General features: G+C 30.7%; 3 long non-coding RNA genes across 4 annotated transcripts in view; 2 read left to right on the forward strand and 1 right to left on the reverse strand.

The window, feature by feature from the left end:
* LOC143201921 (uncharacterized) overlaps positions 1 to 24,025 on the reverse strand; it is a 34,836-nt gene continuing 10,811 nt past the window's right edge. The window contains exon 2 of the long non-coding RNA XR_013007050.1: positions 1 to 1,388. This is a non-coding gene — a long non-coding RNA (uncharacterized LOC143201921). The remainder of the gene's footprint in view (positions 1,389 to 24,025) is intronic.
* LOC143201922 (uncharacterized) lies at positions 17,950 to 22,219 on the forward strand. Its single transcript, XR_013007051.1, has 3 exons — positions 17,950 to 18,074; positions 18,136 to 18,231; positions 22,131 to 22,219. It is a non-coding gene; the product is annotated as an uncharacterized LOC143201922 (long non-coding RNA).
* On the forward strand, positions 21,227 to 21,818 carry LOC143201920 (uncharacterized). 2 transcript variants are annotated; one of them, XR_013007048.1, is made up of 3 exons: positions 21,227 to 21,370; positions 21,506 to 21,536; positions 21,600 to 21,818. It is a non-coding gene; the product is annotated as an uncharacterized LOC143201920 (long non-coding RNA). The 2 variants fall into 2 exon arrangements; XR_013007049.1 differs by having other exon boundaries at positions 21,506 to 21,549; positions 21,600 to 21,764.

Genomic DNA, 24,025 nt, shown 5'->3' on the forward strand with positions numbered 1-24,025 from the left:
AATTTTCAAATATTTTTATTTCATGCCAAGTAAATATTGTTATAAATTACTGCTCAATTGTAATAAACTTACGGTAGCGAAAAATGTATTAAAGACTAGTAACGTTCCTTATTTAAATATTAGGCATGCTGAATACGTTTCATTGAAAAGGCCACTATTTCTAAGTTTAAGATATTTGTTGTTTTGAAGACCCCTTGTATAGAGGGGTAAAAATGTACTAGTATCTAAACTACATTGATTTTTATTTATTTGTATCACTAGCCAAATATTTGCCATAACATCGCCAGCTTACCCTTAGCCATCATAGATTCATAGTAACTCAATTTTTTAAAATTTATTTAATTGACATTCGCCAAATCATCAGGATTCTGGGCAAGACGGTGGCTCCGGGCAAACTGTCGATGTTCATATAAGATTATTGCAAAAGAGATAACGGTATACATAACTGTTTTTCTACTACTAGACTGCTATATATATATAATTTATGTTAATGCACCGTAATTTTTTTTGAAATCCAGGATCCTAATCTACTTTAAAAGCTATGTTAGTGATCCCTGGGTATATTGAGACGGACTAAATACATTTTACGTATTTGTTATTTGTTTTTTAGGTTCAGGCGCCGTATTCCTCACCGAAATCGTTATTACCAAGCTGATCCGCTGTTACTGAATTGATGCAGATTTAACCTGCACTTAAATCCACATCAAATCAGAGAACCGCAGACCACCGGTGGACTCGAACATGGGAAATCGGACGCCTATAATAGGAATAATTTCTACGAAAAACTCGTGTATATTTTATATAAAATTTTCATGCAAAAATCACTATAATATATCATTTCCAATACGTAGTATTAATTTTTGAAAATATTTTTTTTGTTCTCAACACTATGTCTTAGTAAAAACATTCTATACATACAAAATTATTATATAATCAGAGGGTTTAATTAGTTTTAACGACAGTTATAAACGAAAGTTCTTGGTGAAGCCAATTGAAACTGTCTTTGTAAATTGTTAGTACGAAGCCTAGGTTAAGTAAAATCTTGTAGCACTTGTAGCTTGACTCGATGGTTTTCTATAACGCCTCTGTCACGTGATGCTTAATATTCTACAAATATTTTCTTGCTATATACAGAAATGATCACCGCTTTACTGAGGCATTATGGAAACTGATAAAGTTCGATGAAAATAGACTATTTATAGGATGTTTTCATTAGCGTAACTCGACACATAGTTACAATAATGAAAATCAATGGGAATAATTGACGGTGCTCTCTGGTAATCTCAGGGACATTCCTAGGTTATGTCACGGATGGAGTAAGTGCTTTTCCAGGTCAATGAAAGCAGCTACTTCACGTTGTCTGAAGATTATCTGAAGCGATGGTCAATCTGAAACAGAAAATAAACTGGGAACATTATGCTGTTTTATGTTATTGAGTTAATATATTGATATTGTTATTAAATACTGTCGAAATTGCACCAAGTTAATTAATCTTGTGATTATTTAATAATAGAGAAAACAGCTTCTCGTAATCTAATTTGCAAAAAGATATTTCTTTACTTAGAGTCATAGAAAAAGTACAAGGGTAGTTAACGAGATACACCAAGGTTAATATAAATAAAATAACATATTGACGAAAACCTAATTATATCATTTGAAAGATGCTCGATTCTTTTCACGATGGATTAAAAGCAGGAAAACAGATTAAAATCATGGAATTGTTCTGGTTAGTCAATTTAACATCATAATTATTATAACAAAATGGGAGAGAGACATTCAAAAATGTTATTTCTTGTTAAATTATAATTGTAGTAAAAATAAAAATATAAATTATAATAATCCATCATATTAAGTTAAATACTTATTTAATTATTTATATGGATTGTATATGTAAAAGATTGGAACAAGGATTCATTTAGGCAAATAGTTCACTCAGTCTCATAATTTGTGAAATGTTCAAACTTTCGTGAAAGTAAAGCTTATATTTAATAATTAAGATACACAGTACGTTACAACTTTCATAAAAATGGTTATTATAACTTTATTAATATCGGTAGTTCACATATAACAGTTCAATTAAAAAGTCCCCCATAAAAAAAAGAAAAGCCTACCGTAGTAAAACACATTTTTTGGTAAAATTTGTTTTTTTATTCAACATAATTCCCTTCAAGGGTGATACACTGATTATAAGGACCATCCAACTTTTCGATACCATTTTTGTAGTACGATTTGTCATTTGCTTCAAAATAGGCCACAGTTTCGTCGATCACCACTTCTCGACGAAAATTTCTTCCCAGCGAGCATTTTTTTGAGATCTGAGAACAGGAAATAGTCGCTGGGGGTCAGATCTGGAGAATACGGTGGATGAGGAAGCAATTCGAAGCCTAATTCATTGATTTTTGACACGGTGCATTGTCTTGGTGAAGCAGCACTTTCTTTTTCTTCAAATGCGGGCGATTTTTGGCGGTTGCGTTCTTCAAACGACTCAATAACGCTATGTAATAGTAGCTGTTGATGGTCATTCCTTTTTCAAGGTAGTGAATGAAAATGATTCCATGCGTATCCCAAAATACAGACGCTATAACCTTGTCAGCCGACTGTTGCATTTTCCCATGCTTTGGACCGGGTTCATCGTGTGCAGTCCACTCGGATGACTGTCGATTGGACTTTGGAGTGAAGTGATGGAGCCATGCTTCATCCGTTGTTACATATCGACGCAAAAACTTGGGTTTATTACGCTTGATCATCTTAAAACACTGCTCAGAATCATCAGCTCGTCGTTGCTTTTGGTCAAAATTGAACTCGCGCGGCACCCACTTTGCTCAGAGCTTTCTCATACCCAAATATCCGTGAATGATATGATATGCACGTTCAGTTGATATCCTTAGAGTGTCTGCTATTTCATTCAGTTTCAATTTACGGTCATTCAAAATCATTTTGTGAATTTTTTAATGTTTTCGTCGGTAACAACCTCTTTTGAATGTCCACTGCTTTCACCTTTTTTAGGAGCTTATTTCACCACGTCTAAACTTAGATGATGGTTGATTTTCCTGAGGCAGTGTCCGGAAACTCGGCATCAAGCCAAGTTTTTGCTTCAACTGTATTTTTCCCTTCAAAAGCAATATTTTATCAACACGCGAAATTCCTTTTTATCCGTTTTTTCACAATAACAAAAGTTGTTTCACTCAAAATGCTATAATTCACAAATTAATGATCGGACAGCTGTAAAATTTCTACACGCATCTTTTGAAGGTCAGGGCTAACTAAAGAACATATGGATTTAATTCTAGTAGTGCCATCTATGTGTCAGGCCGGGGACTTTTTAATTGACCTGTTATTAGTAAAAAGTATGATTTTATTTCTTTTTGACTGCACTGGCCGATTTGTATGGGTACAGGTCGTACTAATACATTATTTGAATAATTTTGTGGGGCAATTAGATATTCTAATATATGTTAATGATGAGATGGTCCCTAATGTAATTATATATTATATCAGCAATAAGAGCTAGGGCTATGGACTATACATCACCGCATTAGGGGTAACTGATACACATGTATCATGTATATGTATATGTTTATAATATATGTAATGTTTACAGCTACAATTTTGGTACGTATATATTATGATAAACAAAAATTTCAAACATTTAGAACAATACTTACGTACAGATTATTTATAAACCCAAATGTTGTCACTGTTAAGCTAAGTTAAGTTAAGTAAAGTAAAATTAACTTAGTAGATATCTAATTTAAGAATTCATAGGAGAACTTAATATATAAATATAAATTTTAAGAGTACTTGCTGAAGTTTTGCAGTTAATAAACTTTAAAATTACGGTATGTGCATTTTATTTACCCATATATTACAAGGTAATTTGATATAGTATAGTATAAGACTTTTCATTCAGTAGAATTGCTAAAGGTTTAAGAAAATATAACATCCACCATCAAATATATATAATTTAAATCTTCTTTTATGTTGCAGAAACTACAATACACAACAATCAATCATATCAAATATATTCATTTCTATCAAATATATTTGCATCTGTGGCTTCATCATCAAATTATCATCATAACATTTCTCAGTAGGTTTTTCATCCATACCATTTTGACTTGTCCTAGCAAATATAGGGGGCCTGCTTTTAATGATTCTATTCCCAATACTATAAACTGGCGATTGGGCTATTATTGGATATTCTTTAGAGTTATTATCTGATCTTATTAATTTTCTTGCCAAGTGTTATACTGATGGCATTTTTAATTAATGATCTTCAATGATCAATTTATTATATTTCATGGTTAGTGTGTATGGAATACGCACTCATTTTAACTATATAAAAGTTCAAGTATTCGTTTTAAATTTATTAGTTATTTATTTTAATACATTCCAGCTTACTTTATTATTAAAAAAATATAAAAATATAACTATATGATAAATAATTCAAATAAAATAGAAGCACGTTTAACAATTCAAAGCTGGAAGGTGGAAATAGTGGAAACGGTGAGTGACGTCAATGTTTTGTGACCTTCTGATTGGAGCTTGTCTTAACATAGCATTAATTTTAAAACTTTGTGTTTTTATTTCTGGTAAAATCTTATTAATACCGCTTTTAATTATAGATCAACATGTTTGTAATTCTTTATTACAGACATATAGCCTATTGGTAGGAGTATTTTAAATTGCCCATGATACTAAATAAATTAACTAGCATTTGAAGGAAAATATTTTCGAGACATTATAAACATTTCTTACGAGAATAGCTATTTACACGTCAGGCCGGGAGATTTCAGCTCATGAGATATATTTATCGATAAAACAAGACGTCCAAAAAGTTGTTTTTCTTATTTATCTGCTTATCTGCAACAACAGAAACAGAAAAAAAAATACGTAACAAAACAATCGGGGTGGACTACAAATTGGTAAAATTTTTCTGCAGCTCTCGGACTCTTCGTAAAAACGAACGGCGTGCTTCAAAAATATTTACGAGCGAGCGGCTAATCTTGACCACTGCCAAATCGCCGCGAAATATCGCCGTTGTACTTCCTGCAACGGCTGTATCAAGCAAGTGTAAACATTGATTTAGAACGGGGTCCTCGGAAAATAAAGTGTTGACTGTAGTCCTCATAATCTATTGACCAAATTTGTTTACTATCTCGGAAACATATGTGTGTCTTTCTGGGACGAATGGGTGCGTTAATCGATATCGCTCTTTCCAATTAAATACATTTTCCAGTGTAGATCATTGTAATAATGTGAATAATTTCTTTCACTAGCTACTATTTTCTCCTACATTAATTGCTTATTGAATAGGCCCGTCAAACACTGGTATTTTCTAGTTAGTTAGATGGTCGAAATATTACTACAACTTCAACTAGAGTTGTTTAGGCTATAGAAGTTATGAAATGTGTAGGATTTATTAAAACAAAGCTTCTAATATTTAATGGAATACTAAATCAAAATAGTTATAAGGATAATATGTAATATCTCGTCTGTATTATTATTTTTCACTAAGCTACCCTTTCCTATAATATATATATATATATATATATATATATATATATATATATATATATATTATATTATTATAGCTATTATAGTTATATTTTTTTAATAAAAAATTGAGCTAGAATGTATTAAAGCAAATAACTAATAAATTTAAAAAGAATGCTTGAACTTTTATATAACTAAAGTGAGTGCGTATTCCAGACACACTAACCATGAAATATAATAGATTGATCATTGAAGATTATTAATTAAAATTGCCATCAGTATAACACTTGACAAGAAAATTAATAAGTTCTGATAATAACTCGATAGTAATTCTCGAAAAGAATATCCAATAATAGCCCAATCGCCAGTTTATTATATTGGAAATAGTATCATTGAAAGCAGGCACCCTCTATTTGCTATGACAAGTCAAAATGGTATGGATGAAAAAATTACTGAGAAATATTATGATGATAATTTGATGATGAAGGCACAGATGCAAATATATTTGATAGGGCTATCAAAATATTAATTCCAGATAGTTGATTGTTGTGTATTGTAGTTTCTGCAACATAAAAGAAGATTTAAATTATATATATTTGATGGTGGATGTTATATTTTCTTAAACCTTTAGCAATTTTACTTTATGAAAAATCTTATACTATACTATATCAAATTACCTTGTAATATATGAGTAAATAAAATGCACATACTGTAATTTTAAAGTTTAACTGCAAAACTTCAGCAAGTACTCTTAAAATTTATATTTATATATTAAGTTCTCCTATGAATTCTTAAATTAGATATCTACTAAGTTAATTTTACTTTACTTAACTTAGCTTAGCCTAACAGTGACAACATTTGGGTTTATACATCTATATATCATATATATCTGTACGTAAGTATTGTTCTAAATGTTTGTAATTTTTGTTTGTCATAATATATACATACCAAAATTGTAGCTGTACACATGTATCAGTTATCCTTAATGTGGTGATATATAGACCATAGCTCTAGCTTTTATTGCTGATATAATATATAATTACATTAGGGACCATCTCACTATTAACATATATTAGAATATCTAATTACCACTCAAAATTATTAAAATAATGTATTAGTACGACCTGTACCCATACAAATTCTCCAACGCAGTCAAAAAGAAATAAAATCATACTTTTATTAATAACAGGTCAATTGAAAAGTCCCCGGCCTGACACATAGATGGCACTACTAGAATTAAATTCATATGTTCTTTAGTTAGCCCTGACCTTCAAAAGATGCGTGTAGAAATTTAATAGTTGTCCAATCATTAATTTGTGAATTATAGCATTTTGGGTGAAGCAAATATTGTTATTGTGAAAAAACGGATAAAAGGAATTTCGCGTGTTGATAAAATATTGCTTTTTGAAGGGAGAAATACAGTTGAAGCAGAAACTTGGCTTGATGCCGAGTTTCCGTACACTGCCCCAAGAAAATCAACCATCATCTAAGTTTAGACGTGGTGAAATAAGCACCTAAAAAAGGTGAAAGCAGTGGATGCTCAAAAGAGGTTATATATATATATATATATATATATATATATATATATATATATATATATATATATATATATATAAATTTTGCATTATTCATTGAATAACCCCGCCAAAATCCAGTGTTGGGCGTAATTCCATTTATTTATATTTAAGAAAATTGTTAAATTTTTAATTTACGTAAATTATAACATTTTCCTTTTATGTAGTTTAGGGGTATAATTTATTAGACCATTTAATTGTTTTTGTAATATTTGTGCTATGAGAAAAGAGTTATGACCTGAATGACTGAATGAAGAATTGTATCGAATGTCAGGTGAAGATGGGTAAAGATAAGAAATGTACCGAGCAAAGAGGAAAGACGTGTCTAGCAAAGAGGATGTTTCATCTGCTCGTTGTCGAATGGTCCGGATAATGGGGCAAGTTGAAGCGTGTCAAAAGTTAGGTAGAAGACCTCTTATGATGGTTATGTGGCGACCGCTACAACCCTTTAGGCTACCACGCATTCACCTATCTCAAAGTCTAAGGTTGGCAACGCTGGTTGATGGTACCATGCGGTTCACAGCTATAAAGACCACCATGACGACGTCTCGTTCTCTTTTCTTTTCTCTACCGTAGTTCCTCTACCTAACCTAAAATCCCGTCCATTCTCCCGTTGACCTCATGTATCATTCGATATCGAAATAAAACAAGTTTTTATTCAACCAGTGTTTTCAGATACCGTGCGAATTCCCTCCACCAGATAGTAGTGAGTGTTCAGACAGACAATCGTATCAACAGCCACATATTCCGACCGACCAGACGAACATTCCTACAGCTATAACTGTAAACTTCAAGAAGGCCCAAGGTCGTGGAATTTTCGAGCATTCCTGAAGAGACCGCAACGCACGTGGTCTATTGGCGTGAGAAGTTGTTGGAACAGTTGGAAGAGCCTTTCCCTCTCCTAAATTCTAAACGAATCGAGATACAGAGATGGGTTTCTTGAACCAGCCTTCTCAACCACCACCAAGAAACCGAGGGAGAAGATTCTGCGATAAAACACGATGCATCGACAACGAGAATCAGAATAAACTAAATAATTTTCCATCAGAACAGAATTGAGATAAATAACGGAATTTACAAAATAATTTAATAATATTAGATTTTGACATCAGATCGGAAATGTAATAATTAGAAAGAATTGACTAAAAAAAACTAAAATGAAAGTGTTAGTGAAGAAGACCAAGACCAGAAACAGTAAAATGAACATGAATTAAGAAACAGTCAAGAGAGTCAAGATTTAGTCAGAATTAAAAAGAAATAAAATATATCAATATTCAAGATCAGTAGAATTCTTATGTTGTGTTTATATTCATAAGTTGGGTCTGATAACGGAATCAGTATCAGTATCCTAAAGCAGACACATGATTTAGTAAGTCATTTCCTTCTAATTCATAATTATTTTCACCATTCCGTATCGATTCGTTAACATCTTTAATTATATATATTTTGAACCCGTCTTTGTGCATTAACTTGGGCAAAGAAGGGAGAAAATAAATTGTATTTCATTTGCAACATTGCTTTCTCTTCTCAACAGTTCAACAACTAGTATTTTATAGTGTTTTAGTTTTTATTTTTATGTCACTTAGATGTTTGAAATGTTACTACAACTCAAATTCCAGTCAAACAATAGCTTGTTGTTGTTTAGGCTATAAAAGTTGTGAAATATTTAGATTTTATAAAAAAAACTTTTAATAAACTTTAAACTGATTTTATTTATACTGGCGATTCAATACCATTCTAATGTAAACGAAACCCCTTATTTCTAGATACCTCGCTAATCATATCTTATAGATAGTGTAAACAGGTCGTTTTTTTCAATGTTAACAACTAGGGCTGTATTATCCAGTATAATTTTCCTGGATATATCCGATTTCCATCTTCCATTACTTTCTATAACTAGATACATAAATGTATTTACTTGTTGCATTTTTACATCATTAATTTAGTTATTTATCATTCCTGGCTCCTCCTGAGACTGTTACTTCTGAGCGATATATAATAGAGGCAATATATCGTGAACAAAACAGGTCAATTACTAGTTAATATTTTTGCGTTTTAATTTTTTTCAAGTAATAGTATATTTTTAGGTTGAATTTCGCTAAATAATTTTGAAAATAATTTATTATTTTTTTAGCGTGCTTTTGCTTGATTTGATTACAGTTCCTTTAAAATACAAAACTTTGTTAAAAATCTTCAGATTTTCTGAATTGATCAGGCCATTCAATGTCAAGTATATTAAAATTACTACTTCCAATATATCGAAAACAATACTCACGGTTTGTTACTGATGGAGTAGGTTCATTATGTATATCGTAAGTTTTGTTCAACTTGTTATTGAAGGACAAAATAAGCAGCTCTTTTAATTATTCAAGAATTATTTTTAATTAACTTATTTTTGTTCTATATATATAGTTGTAAAGATATCTAAAACTTTCAAGTTTCCATTTACATTTATTTATTCAAGCTATTACAGAGTTACAATTTATTTAAATCTTATGCAATTTTATATCAGTTTTTTCATCATCCATAGTTATCTTACAATATATATTATCAGGAAAATGGGAAAATAATTTCCTTATAAAGTTTCTTACATAGCTTTCTCTCCTATGTGTTGCATTTTGTTCTTTGTTGAGCGACTAATTATAAGTGTATAACTAGGATCTTACATACTACCCAAAAACTTTATCACAACTTATTTAAATGACATCCAAGCCTTCTTGAATTGAACATAAATAAGTTCAGGTCCAACGAAAATATCTATTTCATTTATTTCTATCCAAATATTTAAAACAATAACCAACTATAGGCGAAGAATTTATAAGTTCATTCATTAAGCCTAATATTATGCTTAGTGGTGGTAGAGGAATGTTCTTGTGCAATTTGTTCTTCTTGCTGTATGTTAAAATTTTCATAGGGTCATTGTTGGACCAATATTGAATCTTTACTTTGTTGTTCCACATATCTAAACATGGAAGTAGCTACACAACACCTAACCGTGAGCTGTATATTTAATTTTCTTTAAAATTTAAATTTTCATTACGTAATAATACAGATTTTAAATTATGAAATATTAAAATGTGAAAAGTTGGAGAAAAACACACAAATTAGTTAAAATTTCATTGTTAGCTTGTTGTATTAATGTTTCTGTAAACATTTCTTTAGATAATCAAATATTTGCAACTAATATCGTAATATAGTATTTTATATAATTTATAAAAATCGCTTGTATATTTTTGTATGGAAACTAGGTAGACTATTAGCAGTTAAACCGCTTGATTGATAATAATAGACACTTATAGTTGAAGTATATAAAACATTACGAATTGCCTACGTGAATATTTCACCGGTATAAAAATAAATTCCCAAAATAAAATAAAGAAAATTAAATTTTTGAAAAGGAAGTATTTTCTAAAAATATTTCGTATTTTCTCTTCTGAAAAATACCGTCTTTTATTTTATGGAAAATCGGTGATTATACATCACAAAGCTTATTTCGAGAGCGCAATTATTAGCTTTTGTATTACGTCCAGTCGTGGTAGCTTAGTTTTTACAAGTAAATCTATTGGGTCTTGTGTACGAACATTTGTGTCGTTCTCTATGATTTAGTATATTGGTGATGATTTTACCTGTTGGTCAGAACATTTTTCCCAGGAAAATTTGCACGCGGAACTATCATGGGCGGCAAAATATTATACTATCTCCACTCTATAAATATTATCTTAATGCAAGGACACACGAAAGATTTTCGAATTTGAGTGGACTGAATATATTTAATAAACTATATAATTGGGAAAACAGTCTTATTTAATATTATAAGGACTGGGGATTGTTTTGTTCGTAACTTAAATTTTTTTATGAAATACTACATATATATGTTAACAGTTTCATAAGTAGTTATTGTTCCGATAGTATTGAATTGGTATTTAAATAATCATTTTCATCGATTTTAGATCTAGTAGACAATTGCATTTATGTTTTAAATTATCTTTTTGACAGTTGATGAATTGTTCTTTCATTGTCACTTAAGAAGGATGTTCCTTGTAAATAGTACTAGTTAGCATTTTCTGGAACGTTATATCTACAGCTTACATATTTTTAATTTTATCTCACTAATTTGACATAATACAAAATGGTAAAAGTCTAAAGCTCTTAAGGTGTTTGGGCTTTTGGTAAAGGATATCATACAGGGTTGCAGATTAAATTAAAGAAATTCCTCCCTAATCCACATATTCAATTACTAAAATCTTATCTCACAATAGTAATTTGACTATAAAATAAGGCGTTGAACTTACTGAATTACATATAATATATTCCGAGTTCTAAAGGTAGTGTTACTGGGTCCGATAGTGTATCTTCAATATACAGCCGATCTACCAACTACAAAAATTACAAATGTGACACATCTATCTTAGTGTCTTACGAAGATCCAATAACAATTCATAATCTCCAATCACACAAAAGGTAAAGTACATCTGTGGTTGAAGACATGACTTATTAAAGCAAATTAAATGATTAACCCATTTAACATTCATTCTGCATAGAAGAACATGCCTACCAGTGAATATCAATATTTGCCAATTTTACCAAGCCGAGAAGGCTAGTAAATATCTCGGTAAACTATATCAAATATATTGGCATATGGAATGATACTTAGGCATCTAAAACATTTAATACTAGCTATAGGAATAAATACTTAAGGAATCAAACTATGGGGTGCTACTAGCAAATCTAATACACGGTTCCTAAACAAAGTGTTGGGTGCCATTGTCGATGCTTCGTACTAGTCTCTAATAAAGTGATACAATGCTATATACTTCTAGAATGAGTGTAATGTATATAATGTATATATATATATATATGTATATATATATATATATATATATATATATATATATTAAAATCATAAGAAATGCTTATTGTTCACTGGGAATATTGATGAACCACTAAGATTAATAATAAAAAAATTGAGTGTTCTAAATGTGCTGATAGCCGATGATGTTAACTGAGAATAATTCGATAAGCAAAATGTATTTTACTAGCTTCCAGTCTTGCTTACGTATATATAGTGATGAGAAGAAGTAATGTATGACGGATGGAATGATAGATTAACATTATAGTAAATAGTTCTAGTGCAAATTGGAGCTCGCAAAGAAACAAACCGAGAAGAACAGACAGGGTTTAGATAGAATTGATTTTGCATTGACAAGATTTACACACTTTGCCAGTTTATGGAGACGCATTTAAACCTAATGTAATCTAAATATGGGGAAAATTATTAATTATTTTTATTAACTCTTTCAGATACCCTATGCTAGTTCCAGTAGGTGTTTAGTATAGTTTTAGGTGCTTTCCAATGGGATATCGTTTTTCTGCTGCTTTTCAACATAGCAGTGGATGTAATATTGCATCTATCTAGAATATAACCTTGCGAAATCAAAAACATATTGATTGGGAAGTAAACAAGTTGTGTCTTCTCGAACTCCAGTTGTTAAAACTATTAGCTAGTGATCAATAATATTTTTAACAATACTTATTTTAAATTTCATTTTAAATAAACTTTTTAATTAAAAAACCCTGCGAATTAATATAATTAATAGCAATAGATAAAGCAATACAGCATGTTTTTTACGAATGCTACCAATGTTTAATTACTGTTATAATTCTCCTCTATATTGACTATATTATATTATCATATCATTCCTGTTTCTCCAAGCTATATTATGTGCGGCTTTTATATTTGGGCGTATTTTTATGGAAAATTGGTTTTGAGAGATAAGATGGTCGAATATAATGTAACTGAAATTGTGAGTTTTGACATATATTTAATAAGATATATAATAGTTAGAGTTCTTTTGCATATCAATTTTTAATATCTTTTTTTGGCAAAATTGTGTGATAAAACCTTTACTAATCTGTCAAAAATATTGTATGGCGGCAATCTCTTGCCAGAAACCTTTAACATACATTAACTATAAATATAAATATTTCAAACCGCAACATTAAATAGTTGCTTAAGTAATATATATGGAAATGAGAGTTTATAATATTGTTTCTTTGCTCTTGAGTCACCTATGTATGTGTTGTATATATTCAGCTCTGTTATTATATAATAAGCTTTTGTTTTACAAACAAGTCTTGAAATCAGTGTGGACTTAAGTTGTTCAACTGTGGTGTTGTACCAGTTAAAGCAATAGAAATATTATACAAAGATTCTAAAACAAGATACTGCGAAGTATTGTTGATGAATCATGATTTATTCGTAACGACAATCTGCATAAGGACTTGAAGGTAGAATCTGCCGATAACGTTATGACTATAATTAAAGATATGATCACAGGCCCCATCGGCACATCAATATTGGGGTTCTCCAGTTCCTAGATAATGATGGCTTAGCCAGAAAATTAAACAGAGTAAAACCATTTGATGTAATTCAGTGAAGTTAGGAGCAAAATTTATTCAAGTGCATATTAAAAACAGTGACATATATGTTAAGCCCAAAGTATTTATCGTAGAATACGTACTTTGTAATTTTACACTGTAGCAAAAAGATAAAAGATAGTTTATCAATGTTAAGATTTTTGCTAGATTGGTATAATTAAAACTACGATCGCACTTTTTCCATATTTGTATGATTTTCGTAAATAATTTCCCGACAGTTAATAGGAGACATAGTAATGCGTCATGGATATTTGTGACGTTGAAACATTGTAATGTTGCCGCATCAACTTTAAGTTTTAGTTCAGTTTGGCTTTGACAAACAAAAAAATTCTAATCTAAATAAACTAATTGGACAAAAATGTTACCAAATATAACTTATTTTAATATTTTAGTATATTTAAAAATTCCAATTAATTATATAGCCACAAGAATTTCTAGGTAAGAGTTAAAACGTCTTATTGCTTTCAAGAATGTTATATACGTCTGACAGCTGGTCGCTGTCCGGTTGTCAGATGTACGCTAAATTATTTAAAATATTAGTTATAATTACTACATGTTATAAAATGGCAAACATTATTTTAGCCTTTTAATTATTTTGATAAATTTTAAGTCACGAAAACAATAGATATACAGGGTCACATATTGATTACGGCTTTAAGAGGTTATTTCGTAAAGGAACGAGATAATGGAGGCCTCTTTTTACCGGTAAATTCTGTTAGAGAGGTAATTATTGATGATATTAAACAAGTCACCACAATTTTATTGAAAATATTTTTAGCGGACTGCTGCCGTGTTAAATATTAGTGCCGGTACTATGATTAACATCGTTTGAATAATAGAAAATGAAGAATAATACGTTAAATTCACCCAAGAAAACCCGTCTACATACAAAGTGGGTGACGAAACTTGACCATCTTGATATTGGCTCTATTCGAGAACAAATATACGAAATGTATATCTATTGTTTGTCATTAACATCGCCTAGGTTTTCGATGAAACGTCAGGATGGTTGCCATCATCACACATCTCAGAGTTCTCAAGTGTATAACTAGAATCTTACATATTACCCAAAAACTTTATCACAACTTATTTAATGACATCCAAGCCTTCTTGAATTGAACATAAATAAGTTCAAGTCCAACGAAAATATCTATTTCATTTATTTCTATCCAAATATTTAAAACAATAACCAACTATAGGCGAAGAATTTATAAGTTCATTCATTAAGCCTAATATTATGCTTAGTGGTGGTAGAGGAATGTTCTTGTGCAATTTGTTCTTCTTGCTGTATGTTAAAATTTTCTTAGGGTCATTGTTGGACCAATATTGAATCTTTACTTTGTTGTTCCACATATCTAAACATGGAAGTAGCCACACAACACCTAACCGTGAGCTGTATACTTAATTTTCTTTCAAATTTAAATTTTCATTACGTAATAATACAGATTTTAAATTATGAAATATTAAAATGTGTAAATTCTGTTAGAGAGGTAATTATTGATGATATTAAACAAGTCACCACAATTTTATTGAAAATATTTTTAGCGGACTGCTGCCGTGTTAAATATTAGTGCCGGTACTATGATTAACATCGTTTGAATAATAGAAAATGAAGAATAATACGTTAAATTCACCCAAGAAAACCCGTCTACATACAAAGTGGGTGACGAAACTTGACCATCTTGATATTGGCTCTATTCGAGAACAAATATACGAAATGTATAAGCACCTTAGGTACACAAACTATTTTATCGATATAAACATAATTTAATAAAATTATTTTAGAGAAAATTGTCTCTCTGGAAAGTATACATAAAACAATTAGGGAAAGGCAGCTTTTTGAGGGATCTATACATTCTTTCATACATTCTTATAGGGCCTAGGGTTTAAATGGTGTAAAGATAACCCTTGGAAAGGTTTAATGGGACTTTAATATAATTAAATTTTTATAGGCATAAACTAAGACCAAGGAAAATAAACTATTTAAATTTGTGTATCTTGATGAAATTTGAATATTTCAAAATGGTTCATTGTGGCACTCTTGGTAAGACAGTAACAAAAAAGTGGATAAGGAAAAAGGAAGAAAGGAACTTTTAGGATATGTAATAATGCTGTGCAATGCTGGAAGTTCCTGAGACAGTGTGATGAAAGTGGAAACAATTAAAACAATTAATGAAATTTGAAATATGCAGTGATACCAAGATGACTTGACAAGTAAACACACCATCCAAGCAAACAAGAACTAAACGTATACAAGTAAATATGCTCTCGAATGATAGTAAAATACGTTGCTCAGATATACAATTGTTAATTAGGTGGATTAGACGTCCAGGGGGATACCACTACATAAAAAACGCGCCTAGAACCTCATGGATGGTGTGGAAAAGAGTCCAATGTAAACAAAAGAAATCTAAGCTACAAGCCACCTTTCTCAAGTTTCTTTTACCAATTATGGGTTTATCTGGACCGGACCTACAGTTTAACGTGTACTCCGAACCACGGTCCTTTGCATTAAGCCTACCGCCTGGCGAGTGACCAACTTTAGAAATCATCCTATCATCCGGTTTTACCCAGCTTGGTTACTGGCGGGATTGGGATAATTTTCCTTGTCGGATTTTACACTCTTGTCTAGGACAATCATAAATTTACATATTCACAAACATAAATGCTTCGGCAGGATTCGAACCCGCGGCTATCGCAACAGTACTAGGACCATCCTCTCGCCTTTACCACTGCATCACCAAGCCGACTATATATAACATTTTTCTTCGATTATTTTATTTAGATTAGAATTTTCTAGTATGTCAAAGCCAAACTGAACTAAAACTCACAGTTGATGCGGCAACATTGCAGTGTTTTGACGTCACAAATATCCATGACGCATTACTAAATAAACTTTGAATAGGCTATATTTATACTTCGTTTTACTTCGTCTTTCGCAGTTTTTACGTTGTTTAGTATCTTGTTTTCTCAATATAATGTTTTTTTCAGTGTTTGATGGAGTATATTTTTACTTTAATTATATATTGTATTTTAAATTAATATTAGGGTTCAAGGAGTAATTGATGATATTGTTAAATAAAAGATAAAGTCAAAATACAGCATAATTGAGACATTTTCGTTATTTTCACTCGATCGCAGCCTATAAATTGTATCGTAAAATTTAGCGACTGCATACGGTTCCAATTAATGGCATTTTCGAGAATGCATCGGTATAAAACGCTTTATTTCGAAAATACGTTAGTTTCTTTGGAAAAACGACGGTTATTTAGTGTAATATTTACATTATTGCGACAAATCCTAATGTCGACGATCTATTTTCGGTACGGTTAATTTGGGCTGAGGTTATTTAAAGTTTGAGGTAGGTACTAGATGTGTGTTGAAAATATAAAATAGCATTAGACGATCCGGACCGTTATCTTTTTTAAGTTCTATTTTATTATTGTTGCTAGGTGTCCGGTTTATTTTTTCGCTTGTTTATTTTTAAACCATAACCAGCTGAGAGGGTACAGAGAGTTGCCTATTTTGTTATTAATAATTAAGATCGTTTCGACGGATAGTTCACGATGTATCGGCATGCGCTTTATTTTTAGGACTTGATTACCTCAATCTCACCAGATGGAAGACTTGATACGTTTTGATGTTGATTGTTAAAGATGCGCTAGCTGTTGGTTTCCTTTATTTGCAACATAATTCAAAATGTTCTTGTAAGTGTAGAGTGTAATAGGCTTTGACGGTTTGTATGTACAAGGGATGGAAAAAATAATATGAACACCTAATGTATACACAATATTTATTAATAATAAGGTGTTGAGTCGTCATTTGAATTTAAAACAGCTACAATTCTTACGGAAAACATCCGCAAAGTGTCCGAATGGTTTCTAACGGTATGTTATGTCATTTTTGTACCAAAACATCCGCCAATTGCTTCAATGATATTGAAAATAACTTAACATAATTGAGAATGTAACTTCATTCTTCCAATCATCGAGTGTCCAGGTATTATGATCGTTGCATCACATATATATGTTATAGCCTACCAACATGCAACAGTATATTGCATGACGTTCATATTATTTTGTATATCCCCTGTAAATTTAAAACTTAATACAGAGAAATTGATGCAGTATATTTTACTGAATCTATAGTTCGTTTTATAGATAATACTAGACTCGATTCAATGTTTAGCTTCTACTGGAGAATATTCCACTGAAGCGCGTCCGTTGATTTCTTGAAGTTATAGCATGTTGACTGAGTAAGAGTCTTACTTACTTATTTTGTGATGTTATATGGTATATTCGAAGATTTTAAGCTTCAACGTTCGGAACATTTATATGAATTGCTGTTGGTAATGTTTCCCAGTGATTGTTTCATTACTTTGAAATATATTTTATCGGAAAGTGCACGACATATTAATGTGTATTTTATTTTTAGCACTTAGATATCTTAGCCTCATCAGGTGGAATGCTCAATACGCTTTGACATATCATAGATGATGTGTAGTCTGCTTACTCTACTTCGCTGTAGTAATACTCAAGCTATATGAAGATTTATTCCGATAAAATAGTATAATGTATTTCATTAAAAGTATTGTCCATTGTTACCTATGATTTTTCCCATTTTTCAGATTATTATAGAGTTGAACCAATGCTCAGTTTCATAAGAGGTGGAGTGTTGCTTGAGTAGACAATGTGTTATCGACCAGAAAACCATAATAACCATGGTCGGTTATTCCATTAAAACTTGCCCAAAATTTCATTTATAAGATTTCTTTGCCATGCCATTTGGTATATTGAAGACTAAATGTTCGGCTCATTTGTTGGTAACATTTCCTAGTGATATTTGCCAAGTTATGTTGGAGTATCTCATAGTAGATAACTCTGAGTTGATTCTACCAGATGCCCAGATGCACCAGATGTTTGGCCGTTAAAAATGATGAATAGCCAAGCTTATTATACAATAAACTAATACTATTTTTCTATGAAGTAGTACTTAACAATTTTCCTATATTTCCACCATATTCTTAATGGTTTGAAATCAATCGATGAATCACTTTCTAGGTTTCAACGAGTTTGTGGTCCAATAACGTCATCAGCCTATGTCGTCGAAACTCAATGATCACCCGGCTATTAAAATAATCACTTTTAAAACCTTGAAACTAGCCCTCAAAATATACTTATTGATATTTGGTCAAATGCAAAGAAAATATTACATATTACAAAATATTACACTTCAAATGACATGATTAAAGAATGAAGGATAAATGACTTCTAAAGACTTTTTATGTATTTGTACAAATTATGGGCTTGCATTAACACTGGTTAAATTAAACAGGGTGGTATTCGCTAAAATAACGTTCCTCGATTAATTACCAATGCTTACTGCTACGTAACCAACGAATTCGATGAATCGATGAAAATCGATGAATTTGAAAGTAGATAGATCTGGGTGATTTAAGATACTGCCTTAAAATATGGAAGAAAGTTACAGAAACGTGAAAACAACACAGCTACTGGATACGCAGGAAATCAGAAGTTTGAAGCGAGCTAGACAATAGCAACATACTTTTACTCTTAACTCTAGTTTAAGTAGTCTAATTTTAATTTTAATTTGGGAAATGCAAACTGCATTCATACAAACAGTTCATGCATTTATACCATGAACATTTATGAACCTAGCTAATATTTTATCAATATTAACTATTTTAAGTAACATATTAACATTAAAGTACCTTGATACAAATTGTGGTTGTTAAAATGAGACGTCAGAAGTTGTAGGTACACGATATGAACCAAAATTTACATTAATTGTCCAGCTATGGGCGATTCGCAGTGAATGTTTTTGATATCTAGATATAACTCAATAAAATTTACTCTACATCTGTTTCCATTTTTGCGATCGCATGTTTGTTAATTCGTAAAGTTTTATGTTACACACATGTATATAAATATTATATATAAATGTTATGCTCGAAACAATATTTTATTCATAGCTCTAACCAAATACGGTACCTTTAATCATAATTAGTAAATACATTTCCAGGACTAAATACAGTCTCTCTTTGATATATTTTGAATGATGTTTGACTCTAGAATATTGAATTTTTGATTCTTAAACATGAATATAATAAATAAGAACTGGTTTACAATATTTTTAAAGTAATATAGGCATGGTAGTTAAAATTCGTAGGAAGTGGATAGTTAATGAATGTACAGCGATCTAATTCATCGACTGGGATGAAATTACTTCGTCAGTGTTGTTTTGTTGAAAATTTAATATATTTAGGGGTTCTTATTATGAGATATTTGCATATTGATGCCTCTATAGTTCAATTGGAACAAAACCGAAGCCTACAAACTACGTATACATTATCGAAATTAATTAGCGATAGAGCCGATTGTCATCTAATTTTAGATTTTTTTAAATACAACTCAGCTTTCTATGGAAATTGAGTATTGATAGAATATCGTCGAAAAATGGTCTGAATATCGGCAATAGGGTCCATCAAGCTTCAATATTTTTATCATCAAAATATATTCTGCTTTATTAACTTTTGATTAGTGCAGATTTATTTAGAAATCGCTAGTTTGCTACGTCATTAATGGTTTAGACAAAATCCGAATATCAGTTTCTTGTTTAAGGTGTGGTGACACGTGTTTACAATAAAAGCAATAAACCTTATAAATTAGAAAAAATGGATTGCAAATATTATTTGGAAGGTATAACTTAAAAAACTCACAAGATATGTTATCTAATAACATGTACCTCAATAATATTACAATAAATGTTTGAAAATAAATATTACGGAAGATTACTTTTTAATACCTATATATTACAAAATTATATTTACTGTATATTTGTTTGTATTCGGCAGCTTATCTAGCATGTCATCACGTCTAAATCTTAATTGATTAAACTTAATATATAACTGAAAAATAAGTCTGTTACCAGTCTTATTCATAATTTTTCTTAACTAAAAAGTACATGACATATACTACAACTGATTATTCATAAGTTGGTATTTTTTTCTTCATATGGTTCTTAAAACATCAATCCAACTAGTAATCCCACGCACCCAAAACAAAGTTCTACAATTAATCACCAATGCTTATCGGTACGTAACCAACGAAAAGCTGCACGATGACCTCGAAATCAAATGGATACAGGAAGTGATCCAAAATTTTGTCTTAAAACAAGAAATAAGGTTGCTAAATCTCAGTAACGTGGAAACAATACAGCTGCTGGACAGCACGCACGAAATCATAAAATTGATGCAAACCACACGAACTTGGTTAGTGTAGAAATGCATTTTTAACTTTAGCTTGAGTAGATTAGTCTTATATCAATTATATGTGTATTAATGCATGTACAATAGAGCAGTAGTAATACATTAATTGTAAATTAAGATTGTACTAAGTATATCTAATGTAAGATGTAATAATTAAAAAAAATATTTATTATTATATTGTTCCTAAAGTCCGGATCTACGATTTCAGATCCAAAGTTAATTAGTGTTAAATGGATGTAATTTAAGATTTTATTACAATGGAATTTTGCATAAATATACAAATATATTGCTTTGAATTAAATATTTAAAATAATATTGCCAGATATTCGACTTTAAACATTGTTACCTTTGTTTGAACGAGTGTTTTAGTCATTAAACGTTTATTGCCTAATAACAACGTGAAAAACTTGCAAACAAAACCGTGTCCATTAAATTTATTTTTGTTTCATCGCGATGCGACTTTGTTTTGATGCCACACTGAATGGATTTATACAACCGAACGTACAAAGACAAAGGTTGAGATTATTTCTGGCTTGTTTTGTTTGTGTTGTCCGCGAAGGTATTGTGCAAGCCGGTGAGTGCTAGTTTGTCAAAAATAAACCGCGAACAGATCAGATCTAAGAATATATCTCGAAAAATGTCATTATTTTCGATTCCACGTCGTTATGCAATCTAAACATTTTTACGTTTCCGTGGGTGTCTGGATTAGGGATGGCCGCATCGAATCGGATATTGATCAGGTCATCAGCTGGGGTAAGACGTGAAAATAAACAGTGTTAACTGGTTGAATGAACGCACCCTAGTTGGCGGAGCCCCGTTAGACTACTGCCAGCTGGAAGTCTCGTCAATGGACACGCACGCAGTGGTTGGCACTTCTGACGTTTCCTTGACCTAGAGAAAGTGAAGCTACGTGAGGCCCTGCCAAAAAAATTGGTAAAACCCCCCGATAATGAACTAGAATTCGGCCGTGCCAGAAAGAAATCACCTACGATAATAAATTAATACGATTTTTTATGAGATGATATCAGGTAAACAGTTTATTTTTGCTATATATTGCTTTTTAACTCCAATGATTTTTGAGGATTTTTAGATCATATAAATCAATTTCAAACGATTTACAACAGATGGTGTTACTGGGTATTAAATCACATCGGATATACTTAGAACTTTTGTTAGAATGTAGAAGCCTCAGTGATTTACTAACTCACTTCAGTATGTGTCACTTCATCGAGGTGAGAATAAACAGTTTTAGTTCATTGAAAACATTTGAATATGTACTGGATAAATCACACTTGCGAGAAGTTCTATATTTTTACTTTAATTTTAAGAAAAAGGTTATGGGAAACATGCTTCATCGATTTTAACATGTGAATACTGGCTTTTTACGTTTAACAGTGGAAATTTTTACACAGAAGACAAAGAGTGTTATGAACAGCCAAAAGATTTGAAGGTATTACTCAATGAAACTATTAATCAAGAAACATTATTCTTGAAATCAGTAAATTTATTGAGAGATAGGTAGTGGCTATGGATGGACAATACTTTGAATGAAATATATTGTACCGATTTTTCACAATAAAACTTCATATTAAAGAAAATCCTTTTAAAATCATTTATATGATGATATTATTAAGACACGTATCTCATTTTTAGTTATTTTCTTCTCTTTCCACATTTTCGTTTTAACAAATAAAAAAATAATTATTAGTTTAATATTATTTAATTAAATTTAATTTTTTTTAAGTTATTATTAATTATGTTGATATTGCCCATAAAATTTAGTTTTAACTACTTTAAAATGGAAATATTAATACATTGGTTATCTATCAAATTGCTTGTTTGCCATCTAACTCAAATATACAGTTTGTTAATATTTGTCTTAATACCGTTTAATAATATGTCAGTTACCGTTTATACTAGTATTAGCAATTGAAAACGTGTGTTTTATTAACAAACGTGATTTATGAAATATTTTTATAACAAGATTATTGTTTTATTTTTTTAATATCATGGTCTTCTGTTTCTTAAATTCTTGTGTCTTTTAACGGCTAGATTTATTACCTTTGTGGATATTTTTATTTACAAATTTGTGAAGCCTATCAACTTGCAAGTGACTAAAAAGGATAGGGTTCTTCACGAAGGCCTTATTCAGACTATCTCACATGTTATTAGCTTGATTGACATGAACATTTTATGTAAGATTTGCCAGTCAGTGTACTTATTGTCTCTAAATAATCGAAAGGCCTCGCAAAAAGAAGATCAGTCGAATGTGTCATGACTTTCGACGCATCAGCAAAACATCATTTATTGTTTGTAACAATAAGATAATTATAAAGTTCTGCTTTAAACATTTGTCCAATCAAATTAATCAATCAACTCCGAGAAAATAAGGAATGTTTTATATAAATGCAAATTCAATAATATTATAGTTATAATTGGATAACAAATATTGGAAACAAAACTTATGAAAAATATTTTATGGTGACCTTTAGTTACAAATTTAGAAGATGTTGTCTCTATATCTGTCTATATGTAGCAAGTGATTTTATTTTAATATACTATATTTGATGTAAGTAAGGTGGTTCTCCACTTTAGTAACACTTATTTCATTATTTTACATACATTTTAATAAGAATTTTAAGGATAATGGCATTGATTCATCAATATATATGAGATTTGAGACTATCTGGCCTTAAAAAAGGTTACGGATTGGTGAAAATATATTGTAACGAATTAGATTTATCACCCTATGATTCAGATTTATTTTTCTTTGTCTACTGATTTTTCTCACAGTCCTTAAATCGTATTTCGAGAGTCTTTTGAATCATATTTATGAGAGAAGCAAGTCTGCTGAAGCAAGTCTGCTGAAGCAAGTACATTAACTGGGTGGCAAGAGATCGATAAAAAAATGGTACCCTCAATATAAAGAGATTTATTCTATTTTTAATTTTAATGATTGGCAGTTTATTCGTTTTGTTAAAATAATAGCTTAATGTTTGTATCTTTAACACCATATTATACAAAAGCAGAGTAGACCAAATTCTAAATCAATTAACTGTACTGGTTATTCGGAAAACTCCCAACTTCTCTTCCTAAAATCAAAGAGATTGTTTTGTCAGTCAATTATAAAGCCTCCTTGGCATTATTGGATACAAATATGTGGTTGCACTAAAACATATGCAAACACAAACCAAAGTTCTACGATTAATTACCAATGACAACGTATTGC

This window comes from Rhynchophorus ferrugineus, unplaced genomic scaffold (assembly GCF_030347505.1).
Source record: "Rhynchophorus ferrugineus isolate W39M unplaced genomic scaffold, kcgeb_rfMv2 rfM9, whole genome shotgun sequence".
NCBI lineage: Eukaryota > Metazoa > Arthropoda > Insecta > Coleoptera > Curculionidae > Rhynchophorus > Rhynchophorus ferrugineus.